This window comes from Amblyomma maculatum, chromosome 7, assembly GCF_055883805.1.
Source record: "Amblyomma maculatum isolate TAMU_Amacu chromosome 7, ASM5588380v1, whole genome shotgun sequence".
NCBI lineage: Eukaryota > Metazoa > Arthropoda > Arachnida > Ixodida > Ixodidae > Amblyomma > Amblyomma maculatum.
In genome coordinates, this window is record NC_139350.1 from 84,810,300 (window position 1) to 84,831,280 (window position 20,981).

At 48.1% G+C, this 20,981-nt stretch overlaps 1 protein-coding gene and 1 non-coding gene across 2 annotated transcripts in view; one reads left to right on the forward strand and one right to left on the reverse strand.

Moving 5' to 3' along the window:
* The window catches only part of LOC146183783 (Golgi-associated plant pathogenesis-related protein 1-like), a 315,211-nt gene that overhangs the window by 129,799 nt on the left and 164,431 nt on the right, over positions 1 to 20,981 (forward strand). The gene's annotated exons all lie outside the window — the stretch shown is intronic.
* On the reverse strand, positions 12,713 to 12,785 carry TRNAK-UUU (transfer RNA lysine (anticodon UUU)). The gene has a single exon. It is a non-coding gene; the product is annotated as a tRNA-Lys (tRNA).

Below are 20,981 nucleotides of genomic sequence, written 5' to 3' on the forward strand. Positions count from 1 at the left end.
ACGCACACACACAGACAGAATATTACGCGGCAAATACAACATGGGTTAAAACCACGCGATTTTGTTTGCGTGATCCATTGCAAATCAGTCATTTGCAGCAGCACTTCCATTCTCGAAAGCCACTCAGGCACTTCGTCTTGTGTCTTGAGAACTTCGATAACACTCACGATGGCTTCGCGAAAATACTGCCGTAATTTCCTCGCATCAACGGCTGCATGTCTGAAAGCCATTCTGGATCGCCAGATACTGTGCAGGCCCAATAACGTGATAATGTCCAGCGGTAGCCCATCATCATCGTCAACTGGTAAAAATCGAATTCCGAATGCATCCACGGGTAGGTCTTTTTTAATTGTTCGTTGTAGAATGTCCCAGAAGAAAAAGGCTTCGCAACAGCCTAAGAAAACGTGTTCAATAGTTTCCGGTTTGCGGCATATGAAACAGTGATTTCCCGAAGGTACAAAAAAAAAGCCTCAATTTTTAAATAAGTCTTAACTTCTAGTGTATTGATATGGAGCTTTTAAAAGAAAGTTTTTGTTCCCCCTGGTACAACCATATTTTTTACTCGTTTACGGACAGACTTCCATGGACCTGCACAGTACAACGATCTGTACAATGGGATCGGGAGAAAGACATCGCACAAGTCCTTGTAAAGTTTCTTTCGTATCACAGTTGATAAATATTCAAACGAAAAACGGTCTTGCAATACCCGACGTGCCATGTACACTTCTTTAAGGATTCCGAAAATCCTCCCTTGCATGCTCGCCGAACTTACAACAAAATTTGGTAGCACTCTGTTCAACCTAACTGGACATACAGTTCGTAAAAATGGGTCCTTTGTATCACGAAAGAACATAAAACGGTTAACCACTTGGCGTAAATACAAATGCGCCAAACAAACTCCTCCGCAGAGGACGCGATGAAACAAGCTGGTTCGGCGGGTGCGCTCCCAAGTACTTCACCGTGTGTTCGCCATGTTTGTGTGATTAAGCTATCCGAGTTGCTTGAAGCGATCGTTCACAACAGAGTTCGTTGTGGATAGGGATGAATTATTTGGAAGCAACAGAGAGTTGATGTGCCCCAATATCTCCATATTCTCATTCATGGTGGTAAAAAAATGTGCAATGCAAGTTCGGAAGCAGACATAATTCTAGAAAATCTGTACAAACGCTCAAATATTTAACGGCTACCGCCACGTTGCGAGGGCGCTTAACACTCATATTTTGAATGTTCAGCAAGCTGGCAGGAACACAGGTGGCACAGGTGGACTTTCACCTTCAAGGTGAAAGTCCTTCTTGACTCATATGCGGACGTGCGCTGTGTGCTGTCCACGAGTAACGACATGTGGTATAAGGGAAGTAAGACACATCATTCGGGCTGGTTGCTTCGACCTGTAGTGCAAAAATGTGATCAATGCAAGATGCAATTTCAGGTAGTGGCTTGAGGTCGGTTGTTAACAATTTTGGTCCCGAGTAGTTCACGCATTAACAGTGGTAACCAGTGTGACTTCTTAGCTTCGACGTTAAACACGCAGCAGTTGATGAGGCGAGCATCCAGTAGCCGCACAATTCATGACCAAAATTGTTCTAAAAAAACGCCACATATGGGTTTCTGCCGCGGGTGTGGGCTTATGATTGTACGATGGCGGAACAAATCACAGTACCATCGGTGCAACTCTGAACAATAACCCCTCCCGGTCGCATTATGAAGACCACAGGGTGGCATGCGAAACACCGAAGGTTGCAACATGCTTTTCAGGAGATTCGGCCAAGGAAAGAAGTGAAAAAGGAGATCACGTGGCAGCCGCGATATACAGGTCGCCATGTTCCTTTGAAGTGGCACCCGAAGAAAGAATCATTGCTGCAAGCTCAAGTGAAATGGACCAAACAGCTCCGAAGGAACCACACTGCCCGCCACACCCTAGCGGCGACGTCGTTACACCCGGGCGACTGGAAGGTGCATTGCCAGTGTCGGCCTCAGCGCCGCGTTCTCCTCAGCTCAGCGGGGACGGGACATCCGCGACGGACAGGACCTCGGCAACAACAAGCTTAACGCAGTCTGAAGACGCGAGAGACGTCTGCCAAGAAGAGAAGACTTTTGTGCGTACAAGCGAGGAAGGTCTCGGTGCGGTTGACAGTGGCGGGGCTTCAGACCCTGGTGCGAGTCGAGAGGCAAGGATGAAGGTTGAACCAGAGGTGAGGTTTCAAGTGCGCGAGGCTCGCAAGGCCATCTTCACCTTTTCCGGCATCGGGGCGGTGACCAGTGCACTCGAGACTGAAACCGTAATGACGATGAAGAGCAAAATGTGCGAGGTCCTGTCCAGCTACACCTTCCACGCGGTGTACCGATTTCGTAAATTTTTAGGTGTGACCATGGTCTCTTTTGGTCTGTCTTTCTGCGTGGGAGAGTACGACAACGTTTGTCATTGGCCATTCTGCAAGACCATTTTTTTCAAAGTCCTTCATCCCCAGAGGAAACCAAGCTACATGAAAGGAGAGTTGCATCCTCAACGGGCAGTGCCAGAAGATGCATTTACGAAGCCAGTAGCCGGAACAGAAAACCCCGCCGTGTTCTCTCAAGATTTTGCTTGGGTCAACGTTGTAAAGGCCGGGTTTGTCGCCAACGATGCCCTCTGCTTTCAAGTGTGGTTTGACGTGGTACTGTGTGACTGAAACTTTTTGATGCATAAATGTAAAAGTGCTGTTCCTGAGTCTGTTCTTCGGTTTATCTTCTCGACTGTGAGCTGGTATATCATTGAAGAGCTCATCTTTAACAATAAAGATCAGGAATGAAAAAGCATTTCGTCCTACCGTATTGTTGATTTCGCACTGAAAACGCAAAAAAAAAATTGATTTCATTCTCGGGAAATTAGAAGTATGGAAGTCCGTCCCACTCCTATGTAAAAAGGGCCCCAAATAGGCTTCTGCCGCGCGAGTAGGACTTATGGTTGTCCCATGGCGGAACGGATCACTGTCCCATCGGCGCAACTATTTGGGCCATGACTCTCTTCCCAAACAGGTTTCTGCCCATAAGTGCCGAGCACCAGCCCGGAGGAAAACTTGCACCGAATGAAAACCGGTGAGTACTCAGCGTCACCGGGGATCGAACGTGGCGCCTCCCTAGTGCGAGGCGGATGCTCTACCACAAGGTTATAGCTTTTTTTTTCTTCTTTCTTGCCAACTTCAAAGCCAGATTACACATACAGAATATTACGCGGTACTCGACCGAGTGAGCCATCCTATTCCTTTTTGCTTCCTCTTGGCCGCTAGGCGCGTCCACCCTGCGTCCTCTTCGCGCGCACCCCACTCACGGGGACTGGGAAACCGCCGGCTTTCGCCGCCTTTTCAGGTGCGGTCAGGAGCGCCGCTCACGTATGTAGGTCGCTACAGCATTCCCTCCTTAATGCGTTGCCGACGTTTAGTGCGACGTTTAGAAGCCGGTCCACGCTAACTAAAGTACTGATGCTCCTCTTAATACGCGTGTAGCGCGCTGACCTTGGGTAGTTGTCGTTATGGACCGGCTTTACGTGGTCAGTAGATACAACCTAGCACCGACCTCCAATCTCCAGCATCATTTGTTTTCCCGTGTGGTGGATTACTTTGAACAGACCGTCGTAACGCCGGTTAGAGAGGTCGTTACACGGCATCTTCTCGCGCAAAAACATTGGGAGCAAGACTTCATCACCGAGTGCTCAAGGACGGGTCGCGGTTCTGGCTGACGAGGCGGCGTGGCACTAAGATTTCCCATGATGCCGCTTAGACGGCTTGCGTTGTCAGCATTAGCACCGTGTCTTATGGGAACCATCCTTCTTCAATGGTCAAACCTCATGAGGCGCGGGTTATCAGTCGCATTATTTACCAATTAACTTTAATTTCCCCCTCGGTATCACAGCTCGAACGTCTCGAAGTTTTCTATAGAAAGGGCCTAAGAAGAGTCATTTAAGTTCCTCAGGCGGCAGCGAACAATGAAGTACTTCATCAGTCACTATCGAAAGCACTTAGCCTTTTCGCTTCACAGAGACTGCTAATGCAACTTGGCCGCCTCAGAGAGATGGTAGCTGTGCGATCCCTTATTCAGCGGATCCGCAAGTGATCTGAGTCGAGAGCCTACACTGCACGTAATACTCTTACTTCTCTAGGCATTAATGTTCGAAGCCAAGGAAACGGTTGAAACATCCCTGGTGATTTTCCGACCCTCGACTCTAAGGTTACGATTCCCCATGTGAGAGCAATGAGCAGTTCTCCTTTAGCGGAAACGCGTTCGCTCGCCTTAGAACATTTCGAAAGAGAGAATGAACGCCATGTTCCCATTTTCACTCATGGTTCTGTAGAGATGATGAGAAAATCTAGCTCAGCGGCTTTTTACATTCCTCCTATGGAATATACCTAACTGCACGCTTTACTGAAGTCGTATCCTCCACAACGGCCGAAAGTGTGGCTATTGAGGGGGCTTTACGGAAGCTAGGGTCTTGTCCGGCTCAACCTGTTGTCATCCTAACAGATTCAAAATCTGCCCTTCAAATTTAGAACGTGGGTTCCGTACTGATGCCTTGTCTATGCGCTATTTACGCTTGGTGTAGACTCTGCCCAGCAGAGGCTTTACATTTCCAATGGGTTCCCTCACAAATAGGTGTTACGGCAACGAGGTGGCAGCATCTCGCCCACAAAGCACTGTCGGGTACTTCTTAAAAAAAGTCCCTTAAGATAAAAAAAGACACATCAGAGAAACTGTCCTGAATCATTTTAGCACCCTGTGGAGAGCGCCCCACAAGCCATGTGTTACCAAGGAACTGAGAAGATATCAGGCCACTCTGCTCCATCAAATTCGCACGGGCTCAGCTCGTACTCTTGCCTAGATGCATAAGATGGACATGGCATCGTATCCGCTATGTTCTATATGCGGTGTGTGTGGGGATAGAGAACACTGTTTTAGCGCCAGGGTAAGCGATACCCTGGCGCAAACAAAAAGAGCGAAGACGTCGAGAGAAGCGTCGAGGTAGAAGTGTGGCGCGACCTTCAAAATGGTCAATTAGAGGTCGGATGTTCATGTCAGTCCGCTGCCGAGCCACTATGTCCAATGTGTGCAGGGTACTGAAAAAGCCGCTGTCGTCATCAAGTTCTGGTCCTGTAGTGTGGAGTGGTGCGCGCGACAGCGTGTCGGCGTCCTTGTGTTGACGGCCTGACTTGTACACGATGGTAATGTCGTATTCCTGGACTCGCAAGATCGAACGGGCCAAACGTCCCGACGGATTTCGTAAATTAGCGGGCCAGCAAAGGCAGTGAAGATCCGTTACAACTTTGAAGGGGCGGCCGTAGAGGTAAGGACAAAACTTCATGATGGCCTACACAACAGCAAGGCATTCCTTTTCGGTCGTCGAGTAATTGCGTTCCGCATGCGAAAGAGAGTGCGGCTAGCATAGGCTATAACTCTCAATGCCCTCTTGGTGTTGCACAAATACAGCGCCAAGACCGATGTTGATGGCGTCGGTGTGGATCTCAGTATCAGCCTGTTCGTCAAAGTGCGCAAGAACGGGATAAGTCTGAAGGCGCTGGCGGAGCAACGAGAAAGCCGCCTCTTCTTCTTGAGTCCAATCAAAGGAGGTGTCATTTCTCGTGAGGCGCGTCAATGGTTCCGCAGCGAGGGAGAAGTCAGAAATAAACCATCGATAATAAGCACACAGACCTAGAAAATGCTGGACAGCTTTCTTGTCAGTAGGAGTAGGGAAACTGGCGACGGCTGCGGTCTTGTCGGGGTCGGGACGAACGCCGCCAGCGCTTACAGCGTGACCCAGACACTTCAGCTCTTTATAACCGAAATGGCATTACTGGGGATTCAGTGTAAGGTCAGCCGGATGTAGCGCTCTGAGAACAACCCACAGGCGCAGATGTTGTTCAAACGTTTCGGAAAAGACAACATCATCCATGTATACAAGGCAGCATTGCCACTAGAGGCCAGTGAGGACAGTGCCGATCATCCGTTGGAACGTTGTAGGCGCTGAGCACAAGCCGAAAGGAAGCACTTTCAATTCATACAGGCCATCGGGCTTAACGAAAGCGTTTTTTTTTTCACAGTCCCGTTCGTCCATTTCAATTTGCTAATAACCGCTCAAGTCAATTGATGAAAAGTACTTAGTGTGCCGCAGTCTGTCAGGGGAGTCAACAATTCTTATCAATGGGTCGACATCGACACAGAATCGAAGTGTGCTGTCCTTCTTGACTAGAACGACAGGAGAACACCACAGGCTTTGGGAAGGTTGAACAAAGCCATCTTCAAGCATCTCCTGCACTTGCGAATGGATAACTTCCCGTTATTTGGTAGAAACGCGGTAAGGCTTCTGGCGGATTGAAAGAACGTCATAAGTATTGATTCGGTGTTGCGTTAGGGGCGTTTGACAAATTTTCGATGAAGACGCAAAGCACTGTTTAAACTCCAGTAGCAGTTGTTCTAGAGCCCGGCACTTGACTTCGGACAGATCGCAGTTGATGTCTATGCCCGCGAGAGGTTGGTTGTCAGGGACGCTCGGTGGATGGTTGTTAGTAGCGGGTCCCGTGGACTCAAAACAGACTGGACCATTGACTACAGCGTCAGCGGAAGAGATGGCAGTTCCAGGCAAAAGGTGCCGCTTTTCCGGAGAAAATTTGGTGACGAGGATTGCAGACCGGCCTTCGCGAATCGTAAGCAAGCTGCGAGCGACACAAATGGCTTGACTGAGAAGGAACGACCGGTTAGGTTCGGTGAATGCGTCGCCATCGGGATATTCGGCACAAGCGACGTCAGCCAAAACACTGCTTGTGGCGGAAGCGTGACAAAGTCAGCGGAAATGCGAAGAGCGGCACTTCGGGGGCTGGAGTTATTGCGTTCGGCAGCTGGTTCTGTTGAAAACGTGACGATTTGGTTCCAGAGGTCGATAACTGCACCAAATTCCCGCAGAACGACGATGCCGATGATGAGATCCCGAGAGCAGTCGCACAGCACGATGAAACTAACTACGAACGTGGACTGGCTTATCTCAACACGAGCAGTGCACATACCCTTGGGCGTAACGCGATGACCACCGGCAGTTCTGAGGTGCACTCCAGGCCAAGGGGTAATCACTTCTTTTAAGGACAGATGCTCATCGTGCATTTCAAATAGAGTAATCGGCGCCTGTGTCCACTAACGCACTGACTCAGACCCGTCGATTACCACAGGAATGTCCAAAAAACCACGGTTATTTAATTTGGGTGCAGGCGTCGTCATTTCTTGGTTGGTTCGTAGCTGCGGCAACAGGAGGTCTTCAGCACAGCGCTTCCCAGCGACCTCACCCCCGAAGGTCGCTGGTTTCAGTTTTCCCGGCGAGGACTAGGGAGTCGATCTTGTGCCGCTGGCGAGAGGTCTTAGGGGTTGAGGAAGAGCGCCTCGGTGGTGGTTAGCGCGACTGTCTCTGCGGACGGGCAGGAGTACGTTGGTCCGCAAGGAAGTTCTCGATTTCCGGAGTGCGCTGACCGATACGGGGCCTCGGAGAATCCACGCGGAAACCCTGCAGGACAAGGCGTCTGTAAAAACAATACCGATAAAGTTCGCCCCGGCTCCCTGCAGTGAAAGCAGGGTGCCCGCCGGTTAGGTGTGCGCCATATGTCAGTCTTCCGACAAAGCTTTCGCTGATCATCATAATACTGCACCGGCTGCACTGATGGGAGCGAGGCTAGAGGCGCGGCGTGTATGGGTGGCGGCGAAGCGGGAGCAGGACACCGTGTAACGTCGGCGTACGTGGGAGGGTGGTAGGCATCAGACAGATGTGGCATGTCGATCGCAGGAGTAGGGCCCTGGAACGCCTGTTGCACCTCCTCGCGAACAAGCGCTGAGATGGAGCTGAACGCAGGCTGCGATGAGGTGCACACTTTCTGCAGTTCTTCATGCACAATCGCACGGATCAGTTCACGCAGTTCATCGGGGTGGTGTGCGACAGGAGTAAATAATGTGACGGCAGTAACATGCACGTGCCGGTCGTAGGTGACGGAACGCTGTTGAAGAACCTTTTCCATCCTTGTGTCCTCAGTTAGGAAGGCAGCCATGGTCGTTGGCGGGTTGCGCGTGAGGCCGGCGAATAACTGCTCCTTAACTCCACGCACTAAGTGACGCAGTTTCTTTTCCTCAGGCATGGCTGGATCAGCTCGTGTGAAGAGGTACGTCGTGTCCTCGACGTACATCTGTACGCTTTCGTTCGGAAGCTGGGCGCGGGAGTGGATGGCACGCTCCGCTCGTTCGCGGCGATCAACGCGAAACTCTCGCCATGATGTTAAAACGTCCTCGCGGTTTTCAAACAAGGTGCGCGCTCCATCCTCGAGACTGAAATAGATATTTCGCAGTGTCGTCCCACTGGTTGAAGGCAGCCACACGTTCGAAGGGAACGAACCAGTCCTCCACATTCTCTAAAAGATCCCAGCGAAACGACATGGGATCCCTCGGGGTCTGCAGGGTATAGTGGGCTTGCGCAGGAACAATGTTTCTGATGGTGCAAGCTCCGGAGGGAGTCCTTGGAGCCTGCGGCTGAAGCATGGTACCGGGGTGTCAATCGGTCTTTTTCGGAGAGCCATATGCGCCACCTGGCAACGTTAGGTGGCAATATTATATCCTGTAAAGGATACAACTCGGAAAGGTGTGTGATGGTCGCTTCCTTCAAGAACGCAGCAGCCCTTCACAGTGTGCTTGAGGACATTGTCTGCCCTAGCGGAAACCAGACATGCAGAAAGGAGGCCTCATGCTTTCCTTTACAATTTCTGCGGGTCACTGATCTTGATTCTATATAGTGACAGGTGGAATGGACTATGTTATACTGTGATTGAACGTGTGCGTAGATGGTAGCTTCAGGAGTGGACTATGTTATGCTGTGAGTGAATGTGTGTATAGATAGTGGCAGCTGGAAGGGACTGTGTTTTACTGTGAGTGAATTTGTGCATAGATGGTGACTTCAAGAGTGGATTATGCTATACAAAGAGTGAATGCGTTCATAGATGGTGACTGCTGGAGTGGAATACGAACTATTAAAAGTGACTGTGCTGATATTGGGGCAGATTTCACAGATATTAGGACTTCTTTTAGCATTCAAGGGATGCTACGGTGGAGCAATTGCCGCATCCCTCATCTGATCCTGTAGCATACAGCAACTCATCTCAAATCGTGTCTCATCTGCGGGTCGTGCGAAAAATTCGCCGGGCAGTCGTATTGCTTTACCATAGACTAGCTCACAGGTGCTGCCGCCAATGTCATATTTCAACGTTGTTCGTATACCATTGTTTCAGCGGCCAGAGCTGCATGCGCACCATTCGTCTAAGATAGAAGGCGCTGCGATCACAGGCCTGTCTTGGAGGTGAATGAGCGCTACTCTATGAGCCCTCTAGCGTCTCGTAAGTAGTACATGGCCTGTGTTGTGCTATTTTGCACTGCGGTACCACCTGAGGGTAGGGAATTTCGGATTTCAGACCCTTCAGATTATTTTTTGATTGTGCGTGCGTATGCTCAGCAAGTGTTGCGTGCCACATGAGCCATGTACTAGCGTTTCAATCGCCCGAAGCCTTGCAGGCATCTGGAAATAGGAAATTGAGGAACCAGCCATGTGTTCACGAAGTTCAGTGTACGTTAAATATTTGGGAACTGCTAATTACACAGAATTCGGGAAATATGGAACTCACGAAAAATCTCGTTCGTAATTCGTGAACGCAGACGGTAGTTCGTTCTTTCACACAGCCGCTCTTGGAGTGTGAGACTCCCTCCGATGCTTGAAAACGGAGCTCCTGCCTGTGCTCCGCATGCGCCTTTGCTGCGGCAGCTGAGCCTGATCGGGACATCACGTTGGAGAACTGTCCAGACCCGGAAAATTACTTAGCTTGGAGCGTTCAGAAAAACGGGGAAACAATATTTACGCAGTGTTGTATTTAGCTTTTTCGGCCGAAACTCCGTCGCTGCACCACATCTATTCAGATGTTGCGCACAGAAACGCGTGGAAAAACTACGTAAATGATATCATGTCAAAATTGTGCCGCAACCATGTTCGGTTATAGCTCCTGGCGTAGTGTAAACCAGTTCGCTTCCCATTTAGCATCCATCTGGTATAGTCATGTTGGAGGCATAGTTAGCGACAGGGATTCGAACCGAGGACACATGAACCTCCCATTGTATGCCCCTGATTGCAAGTGAAGGCGTAGACCTTCGGGAACATGTTTTTTCGTGTATATAGGCGCATAATCACGTGACACAAGGGTGAGATAGTCTTTCTCACTTCTATGCATATACTGCGTTTTTTTTTTTCATTGGGTGGAAGTGAGAGGGAGGACTTGAGACTCCAATGCGCAGAAAAGATGAAAGGACGTGCTGGCAGGCTGGTAAACGCAACGGCGCGTCACCTGCGGAGGGGTGGGGGTGGTAGAAACTTTTATTCCCGAAATACAAATGCTGGAGGCGAAGCCCCCTGCATGACACTTGGGTGCTCTATCACTGAGTAGAAAATCCCTTGAAGCGCAATTCTTTTCATAGTGCAGGGGACCCGGAGATGATGCGGTCAAACGAGTGACGACTCGGTGCTGTCCTCGGCGCATGCGCTTGGGGTGTCTAAACCTCATTCGAGCAAAGCACAGAGCAGTATGCACGCTAGCTTCCTTTTTCTCCCCAAGCAGTGAGGTATGAGCTGCGGCTGTCTGAGCCGCAGTGTGCGCAGCGTGCTAGAGCAATTGGCTCATTCGGCCGCTTTTATATTTTAAGTTACGTCCGTTATGTGAAACTGCTATAGCGACGGAAAATTCTCCGTCCATATGCTAAGCAACGCCTAAGACGGCAACGTTTACGCAAAATTTAGAAAATTTTCTCACATTGACAGTCATTTCCTTTCCGCCATCCTTTCCGCCAGTACAAAACTGGGCACAGGGGGATGCGCGCATATGTGCAAATAGGTCATGCCCAGGTACAGCAGGCGACTAATATATTTGCACACGCATATGGTGACTTGCACATTTCCATTACAATGAGGAAAGTAATCACACGATCCCGACACGCTTCGAAGAAGCACACTGCGGACTCCCAGCTTCTCATACCAGACGCGCCAACAAACCGCCGGAAAAAAAAAAGAATGAAAGCAAAAACATTGCGAACGCTCAGAATTGGCGCGAACTCTACAATTCCGGCATCGAGCCTTTTGACTAAGCAAAGCGCCTCTCTCCAGAGGAAGGCTGCTGCACCAGAGATGTGTATGTGACGTATGCGCTACGTCAACCACGTGTCACGTGATTACGCCCCATGGAGCTCAAGACCTGCAGAAATACCCACCCGTTATAAAATGACGTGTGTTCAGGCACGGAATGAAAATGTGCTATATCAAGTGTTCTCACCCCTCCCATTAATGCGAACTAAAGCGTCGTTCTAATTTCTTATATAGTGTTTGCGTAGTTGACTAAAAACAAATACAAATAAAAAGGCCTGCATATACAAGCAAAAAGCTTCAGTTATGCTTGGTTTGACGTCATGGTTATGGTTCGTAGCGTAGCTGGTATTCTATACATTGTTTATCTATAGGCGTAGACTTGGTTACCCAATGGCATATGTTTACGAGTTTAGCTTAGGCTTTAGCATTTTTTCGCTGTTGTGCAGCCAACTCCTGATAGAGTACCGCAGGATCGGTCGAATTTAGTCTCTCAGCTTTTCTGCGTAGTCTAGCAGCAGCCGCACTCTCCTTCCCTTCGCACGCCTATTCTCTGGCAAGCGCGTTATATAGCCTCCTTGCGCATGCGTAGTAGCGCGCAGCGCGTCAGTGGTAAACGCGCGGATGCAACGAATGGTCAAACGGTGGGCGAGGAGGCGAAGCGCGCAGTTTTAGTCACAGCGAGGAGGCGACGCACATGCGTAGTAGCGCGCGACTGCGCCGAAAAGTCGGCCATGGCGATGGCTGCGGCAGCGGCGAGGAGGGACCACCTGCGCGGCGCGTGAGGTCACTTGGTTTTGCGCATGCGCATAGCTCACCAGTTCTGCTCACACGAAGCTCGGCTCTGATCCGCCAAGTGAAGCTTTTCGCTCCAAAAGGGAGAAAGTTTACCCCCATTTCAACTTACATTTCAAGGTGTGACTGCAGTACGCGGCACCCCCCTATGGTCGAACGTCGGATTACTAAAATTTTAAGCCACCGCGGGTATGAAGAGAGAGCAGTTCCCAGGAAACAAGGAACATTTTCCCGCGTCTCCAAAATATTTCATGAGTCAGAGAGGAGCCTTCTGTCTTCCTGCGCATGCTTGGCTCAGTCTCAGACACAATTTGTGTGTCGAAGTCAGCCATTTTGTTTCAAAGCGTTCGGCCACTGCACGGGGTTCCCTGTCCATTTGTCTGAGAAAAGCTTTCTACTGTTTCACCTTTTCGATCAAATGCTCGGTTTTCGAAACCTATGAAGTCATGCACTCGAAGCAGAGGATTTTCCATACCACGCCCCTGGCATTTTCTTCAGGGTGAGCCGGTCCTTGCACCTGGCCTCGGATGACGGCCGGCCTGTGAATAGTTTGCACCATTTCATTTCCGAAAACACTGCAAATCATGGTTTCGCTGATACTCCTCACGAACAATTGCGCACGCATTTTTACCCCTCGCATTTCACCCCTCGTCGAGTTTGGGGACGGAGACTCATTTTATATTATGCTTAACAACCACGCGACACAAACCGATACAACAAGCGAGCTAGCGAGCAAAAATAAAAGTTACTCGCCCGAACAGGGGCTCGAACCCTGGACCGTTAGGTTAAAAGCCTAACGCTCTACCGACTGAGCTATCCGGGCCACTGTCCATGAATGGAAACATTCCTGTTTTAAAAATACACGCATTTCGACTCACGTCCACGCTTATGCGCCTGTAAAGTACTGCCCGAAATTATTGCTCATGTTGTGGGAAACAGCATTCAACCTAATTTTTTTTACTTATTTTTTAGCATCATGTAACAACGAGCAGCGAGTTCTGGAATAGGGAGGCCTGATCGGTTAAGAGATTAGGGTAATATAGTGATGCGAGTGCGCATGATTAGGGTGATTAACCCCCTCGCCAATTCATTGCAGCATTCTGCTCGTGCGCACTGTCACCGTGCAATTACCCTATTGCCCTAACCGAATCTGTTCTAAAGCTCGCAAATATTTCTACAGATATTCTGTCAGCAGGCGTTTATTCTTTAATATTCATTTTCAACAACGCGCCTTGTTCCTTTGCAAAGGCAATATTTTTGTTCCTTTTTGAGCGCTGGACGTTCACAAAGAATATTTTGATACCTTTTAGAAATTTATGCAACCTATAACAGTTTGCTCTAAAACTATTTTCCAATTTTCTGCACTTGCTTCACCATTGCTTGAAATTGCGTGGCATTGGTTGTCTACGGAGGGTCTTAATTAATCGCTGTAAGCTTAGGAGAAACTTGAGAAGCAACATTTCGTTGCGACTAGACCTTTTGTATCAGATTGATCACAAAAACTGTCTGAATATTACAGAGTCGCCTCACAAATATCTTCGAAAAGACAGCCTATTTTTCCTGTGCCGATTTCAAGTGCGAGCTGTGAGTGTGAAAAAAAAAAACTAAACAGAATTTTTTTTCTTCATATATCGGAAGCACAGATAATTCGCTTCTACTTGTGCGTATCAGTATCTTGAGATGTGCTTCGCAATTAAAAGGTATTTCAGAATACTGGACCTGAGTGCACGTTCTAATCAGCATTATTAATTGCGAAAGGATTAAGCCGAACGCAACTACCACGAGCAAAATATTGTCTTGTTTCCAGCTGCATGGCATAGCTACGGCACTTCTCTATGCATCTGGACCGTTGGCAGCGTTTGCCAACAGGTGCTGTAAAAAAAGCTGATAATAAAATTTGCACAGCGCAGGCCATCTAATCTCTCCCGATCGAAGAATTATTCTGACATTCCTCCTAACCTGACGGAAATAACTGTGTTAATTTAGACTCTGCCGCAATTCCACAACCTAACACTGCCCCGGCGTGGTGGTGCAGTGGTAAGACGCCCAACTACTGTGCCTGAGTATCCGGGTTCGATCCCGACCGCGGCTGCTGCGTTTCGACGCAGGCGAAACGCAGAGGCCTGTGTGTGTTGTGCGATGTCAGCGCACGTTAATGATCCTCAGCTGGTTGAAATTACCTCGTAGCCCTGGACTATGGCTCCTTCTTTTCTCTTTCTACTTTCTCTCCCACCTTTCTCTTTTCTTTTACGGGGCGGTTCAGGTTTCCACAGAAACAAGTGTGACAGATACTGCGCCTTTCCCTCCCTGTGAGCCAATTATTATAACCAGACTAGGGTGCCGAGGCTAGGTTAGTGCTCGTTTCAGTGAGTGAGTGAGTGAGTGAGTGAGTGAGTGAGTGAGTGAGTGAGTGAGCGAGCGATCCTGCGAGGGGGCATGCGTGCGTGCATGCGCCTGTTTGTGTCTCAATGCTGTCCTCTCCTTTCGGCGACGATCGAGGGGGAGCAGTTCCCTTTGGAAAATGTACCGATACATGCGGCGAACCCCGAACCATGCAACTGTCCTTAAGGTTGCACAGAGGGCGCAATAATGTTGCAAGAGATGAGCCAATAACAGAAAATGGAGCGCTCATTAGCCACGCAGCAAAAAACAAATCAACAGCAGGGACAGCTAAGAATAATGTCGTAGCAAGTCCTCTCAATGCAGTGGCGGCGATCTTCTTAATCGCGAACCTCTGAGCCTAGAACACAGCGCCGTCCGCGTATCCAACGATCACGGAATCGACGAAAGTCTCAACTTCATCAACAGCGCCAAGAGATTGCATCGAGTTCCGGGATAATGACTCGAGCAACTTCTCAGCAATAAATGCACTCGCTGCCAAACGAGCGTCCCAGCCAAACTTTACGGGGCACGAAAATATGAGGGAGCGGTGTTCAGCATCACATTCACTGTCGAAATATCTGAAAAAAACGCAATAATTCTCTCCTCTGCGCTCTACTAATATCAACAGAACTAAGAGGAAGGCGGCAAAGTTTGGCAGAAGGCTCCACTTAGCGAAGCTGCACTCACCTCCAGATTTGCGTTTTCACGTTTAACATCCCAAAACGACATCTGTTGTGAAGAATGCCGCAGTGGAGGGCTCCAGAAGTTTCCGCAACCTTGGGTTCTTAATAACACCCCTCAACGCACGAGTCGCCGCGGCCGCGGTGTCTCGTCCGCGTCCAAGGAATCAGCAATCTAGAAACCACAGCTTTTAATCCCGACGATGGAGTGTTTATATTTCAGTCCTGCTTGACACTACATTTTGACGATAAATAGCCGGTAAGATGTCTCATGTCCTAGTGTGTCTCATGCATCCTAAATTCAGCAAGCTGTGCTGGTCCGTTGTTTCGCTCGCTTCTGTTCTATCGTCGCCCCCTTGTCTTAGATATCACCTGCAGGCCATTTACCGTGTTCCCATTCACCTGGATGTTATACCGTAAGAATCGGTTGACCGAATAACACCAGGCGCCTTTTATTCTCGCCTACATTGCATACATTTTGGTGCGTTCAATATACATGGGCATACTGGGCGAGCTGGTACTTAAATGGGAGAAACACACACACCTTTTTCTTATTCAACCTGGTTTGTTATTGTCGGGGCATGAGTATCATCAGCGATGAATGCTGAGCAATTGACTGGCAAACACGATATATAATTCCATTTTGGACATGTTAAGGGACACAGACAGAAGCAAATGAAATATGTTGAGGGTTCAAATTGTTCTATGAAAAAAACATCGCACTGCCCGAACAGGGGCTCGAACCCTCGACAGTTAGGTTAAACGCCTAACGCTCTATCAACAGAGCTATCCGGGCCATGATTGATCTCAGTAAGCTGTCCGGACTCCTTGAAGCGGTCACCAACAGGTTCGTGGTGGACAGGGATGAATCATTTTAAGCAACATAGAACTGCAGTGCCAATATATCTCAATATTCTCCGTCATGGTGGAAAGAAAAATATGCAATGCGGTTAGGAATCAGACAAAATCCGAGGAAATCTGGACAAACGCTCGAAGATTTAACGGCTGCCGCCACGTTGTGATGGCGCTTAACACTCATATTTTGAATGTTCGGCAAGCTGGCAGGCACACAGGTGGCATTTTAGGTTGAAAGCCCTTCTTCGTTCAAATTCGCTCGTGCGCTATGTGCTGTCCAACGTATTAGCACTGGTAACCAGTGTGACTTCTTCCTTTCGACGTTAAAGTCGTCGCAGCTGTTGAGGCGAGCATCCAGTGCCCGCACAATTCATGAGCTCGCCTTCGCGTAGGTCATAAAAGCCACGTCCATGAACGTTTTAATATGCTTTAGTCGAAAACGGCTGGGGGCGAACAGGGTGCTAAAAACTATCCCAAACTATCAATGTTGTGCCTTCGCAGTCTTGTGATTTTGGTAGTAAATAAGAAGACCGTTTGCGTTTAGTACTGCTTCACTTGACGATATGTTTTGAATTAATACTCACAACAGCAATATACGAGAATTTTCGAAACCTATCTCAGGCTACTACATCGCACCTATGGTCCTGCTGCCTTGGTGGACGGAACTGTGACGTATAGTGAGTTTAAAACGTAGTTGTTAGATGCATTCCGGCATCAGATCTGTTGTCTCCGCCGGAAGTCAAACCAGTATCCCTCTGATCCCCGTCCAAGCGCGTAAACCACTACTCCACGTCGAGGTCGTGATTATAAGACTGTAATTCTTGTCGAGCGACAAGCCTGCCGTATCCATGGCAACGTAGGGGGCGCCACTGCACTCCGACGGAAGATATGAGAGGGGGTGTGCTGGCGGTTCTTCAGTCGGTCTCTCCCTGGCCGCGGCAATAGCGGACGCGTGATGTGAGCTAAACGGAATCCTGTCACCCCACATAGCCTTCCAGATCACCTCCGCGCGCACACGCGCACGCGAGTGATCACGGAGGCCATTCACCACCATGGCCAAATCGCCTTCTCAGCGATAGGTGGCGCCACATGCTGGATGTCAGTCAGCACACAGATAGTCCGCGTCGGCCAACCAACACGCACTCATCTGTGGAGCACGGTGGCGGGCCACGGTAAGAAATCATGGATCGCGATATGCTAAACCCTTCTATTATATAGCAATTGCTGCGGCCGGCCACGTTTTACGTCCTTGAGCATGCAGCTCATTCCGTCGAAAAGTCGCCGCCGTTGCTGACGTAGGATTTGCACCCGCCCTGTGGTCGGCCATGAGATCACAGCCACATCACCTCATGAGGAAATATAAACATCCCACAATCAAATAAAGCGAACGAATTGCGGGAAAGTCCAAATTAAGAGAAATTAGCGAGGGCGTTTATCTATTCGACGTATTTCCGAAAATATACTTAATTAAATACAATACATTTCTCACCAATGTAGTTGGCATCAAGGTATTCTGCAAGCAAGAGTAAAAACTGTTTCACATGATGCGATGCGCACGAGAAATTTCGGTCCAGTCGCAGTGTCTTGCAACGCCAATCTCAACAGCCCTTTCAGAGGATTGCGGCGCCTGCGATTTCTGTCGGTGCGACACAAGCGGCATCGGTATAATTTAGCAATAACAAATGTAGAACATGCTTATTATTTATCTACCTTTTATTGAAATATGAAGGACTGCGTGAAAAAGAAAGGTATATTTAAGGTTTTTTTTTTTTTTTTTTTTAACGCGCTAGTACGCACAATGGTTTTGCGGTGGCTGAGCGTCGTTTTAGCATGCTCTTCGATTACTTCCGCTCACCCGCAAATGAATACACGCTAATCTCGAAAACATTAAAAGCAAAAACAGTTGCTAGAAGCAAGCACTCGCGTGTTCGCTGAGGAGAGCGGTCAAGCGGGCGCTTGGCTTCAATCGGCGGTTGGTTGCGAAAGACGGCGCCTTCTGCATCAGGCGCAATGTATAGAAACGCCGTAAATAAACACGTCCATTTCGAAGCACTGGCGAATGAGACCGATTCCACTCAGCCGAAAACAGGACTCGGAGTTTTACGTGACGAGTTCGTACCGAACACGGAAGCAGCCATGGCAGCAGCGCCTCCGAACAGAGTGAAAATCACCTCTAATGCAGTTTCCACGGTTTCCGCTGCGCCGCTTCCTGTGATATCTCACCTCAAAATTCTATTGTCTGACAGCCGCTTTGTTCGCAACAGTCGCTGCGACAGTGCGGCGTGCGACCAACTCGTTGGACGTCTGTCGCGAGCGGCATGCCCTTCTGTCGCTGTGCGGCTGAAATCGCTCTGCTTCGGCGAGAACCGCATCATGTGAAACGGCCTTAAGCCATGAAGGGTCCTTGGTACCAAACGTGTTAGAAGCGCACATAGTGAACGCCACACACAAATAAAAGAAAAACACCAAACCAAAAAGAAAAAAAAATAAATTAAACAAAAAAAAACACGCTGACTTCCGTATGATTAATTATCGTGCATTTGGTACTCGAAATGAAAAGGCGTAGTTAAACTAAGGCACAGCAGCATCTCCTCTTAAAGCGACGAGTTACGCGTACTGCTAATATTTTTTACCTGGTGGTGGCAGTGGTTTCCTTAAAGACCAATAAAAAGAAGCCAAAAAAGAAATATTAAACCGCTAATAATACTTCGATTCCAAGTTATGACTGCAGTCAAGTGGCAGATTAAAACAGCCCCCCTACGGTCTAGAGAAGAGAAAGCAGTTCCCAGGAAATAACATTATTGCGCATCTGTTGAATGCGTCATGAAGCATGTAGGAGCCTCCCGCATTCACTTGCAGGTTTGGCTCGGTCTCCAGTACAATGGTTCTGTCGAAGTCACCCCTGCAGCGGCACTCGAACATTGCGCTTCGCTGCCTGTTCATTAGTATGAATAAGATTTGCACTGCTTCACCGTTTAAATAAACTTTTACGTTGCCAACCTTGAAGCCCTGCTCTGTAAACAGCGGATATTGCATACCACGCCTTGGGCCTCTTCAATCATATGAGCGGGTATTTCTGGCGGTGAAGCGGAGCCAGGTAATGGCAGTTGGCTTATGAATATATACACGTGCTTACCTGCGTGACCTAGGGACAGAGTGTCCAACTCTGGATGCAAGGTTACTGAATTGCTGTGCTTGCTTTTCGAAAATACTGGCCATGGTTTCATTGACGTACGCTGTGTACTTAAGCGTAAGCATTTTTACCCGTGCTTTCCTTCCATGCTCACGGAACAAAATCCCGTGCGCGCGAGTTGTGCGTGGGATGGTGCATGGGATCTGTGCGCAGATATGTCACTTGCTACAACGGATGTATGAGGAGGGAAATTGGAAATAAAAAGGACTGATGGCGACTGGTAATGAATAAACTTAATACGATAGATATCGGTAGAGTTAATGTCAAACGATGACTTATAATGACCGCTTCTGAGGAGAAATGAGTAAACATGCATAGCTATGAGTGGTAATTACTAAAATGACCAAGAATGAGTCACATAACAGCAACGACGACTTTTAATGGCCGCAACTGACTGGGAATGACTAAATATGCTTAGCTATGAGTGGTAATGACTACAATGACTAGGCATGACTCATCGCTACGGAACGACCAATAAATCAAACGACGACTTGTAATGGCCGCAACTGACTGGAAAGGAGTAAATATGCTGAGATATGAGTGGTAATGCCTACGAAACTATAGGCATGACTCGGCATGACTACGGAACAACCAATATTCCAAACGACGACTTGCAATGACGGCAACTGACTGAGCGAGTGGACTTCAAAGAGCAAGAGGCAAACGATGAGAAGCAAATAATAAGAGAGGAAGGGCAAGCTTTCGCCGTTCTTCTTTTAAAAGATATCTAAGAGACGCCATTGTTTTTGAACCACCATTCAAGCTAGCGAGCGAGAAAACAAGTAATTACCAGAGCAGGATTTCGCACCCTGGACCGTTAGGATAAAATGCTAACTTTCTACTGAACGAGAAATCCTAATTGCTCAGTCCGTAGAACGTTAGGCTTTTAAGCAGCCTTCAATGGGACATGTTGCAGCTTCTTTTCGTCTGAAGTGGTTACGGGTATGTTCTATCAAGACAATGGGATTGTTGAGAACTACAGAGCAGCCAAGCTGTGTGGATGGACTAGGACATACGGGGAACACACACTTCTTCACAGGTATATAGCATCAGCTGATATGACTTCGTAAAGCGGCGAAGCTCTGGAATGATGCTGTGCATTGGTGAGCGCAGCAAAACGCACGCCTTGTCATTTCCTCATGAAGCAAAGTATGCTTGAAGATTGCCTCTTGGGAATAAAATCTTTTATCACACACCGTGCGGCTGTGCCGCATCTGACAACATAAAAAATGAATCAATACAAACACTATTGCAAGCTCTCGGACAGTAACTGATTGTTAAACGTGTTATTTATAAGCCAAACTATTTTTAGGACATCCCCAGGTCATACTAATTCAAAGATGTACTGAACTCTCGAGATTCTTGACCCATGTCTCAGAACAATGCATTCTCGTTCCAAAAAAAAAAAAAGAAAGAAATTTCAGATGCAGACATGATTTACAGTGCAGTACGTTCATGTTGGACCATTTTCCTTACCCCTTCACTACTCTTACCAACTTTGATGGTCTTTTGGCTCCTCCTCCCGTCTCCAATTCAATGTCCAAGAACTTTTGCATTATTTAAAACTGCTTTAAACTGAACCAGAACTTGCATGGCTGCTAACAAATATGCTAACTAAACCTGCTGACCTCTCAGAACTTCAACACAGCCGTAATTTCTACATGTTTAATTTGATTAAAATGTAGTGAGTCCCACTTTTACGATACAGTTAGGCGAATTGCAAATGAATATATGTATTTAACATATATAGCGGACACACCACATCATACATGGCAAAATTACTTTTGAAAAGAAAATAAATTACATTTCTAATTACTTTGCTGAAAATCGCAGAAAAATAATAGATTTATACTACTGCTCCTAAAAAGTAATGAAATTATATTACAATTACTTCAATTGAGTAATTCAG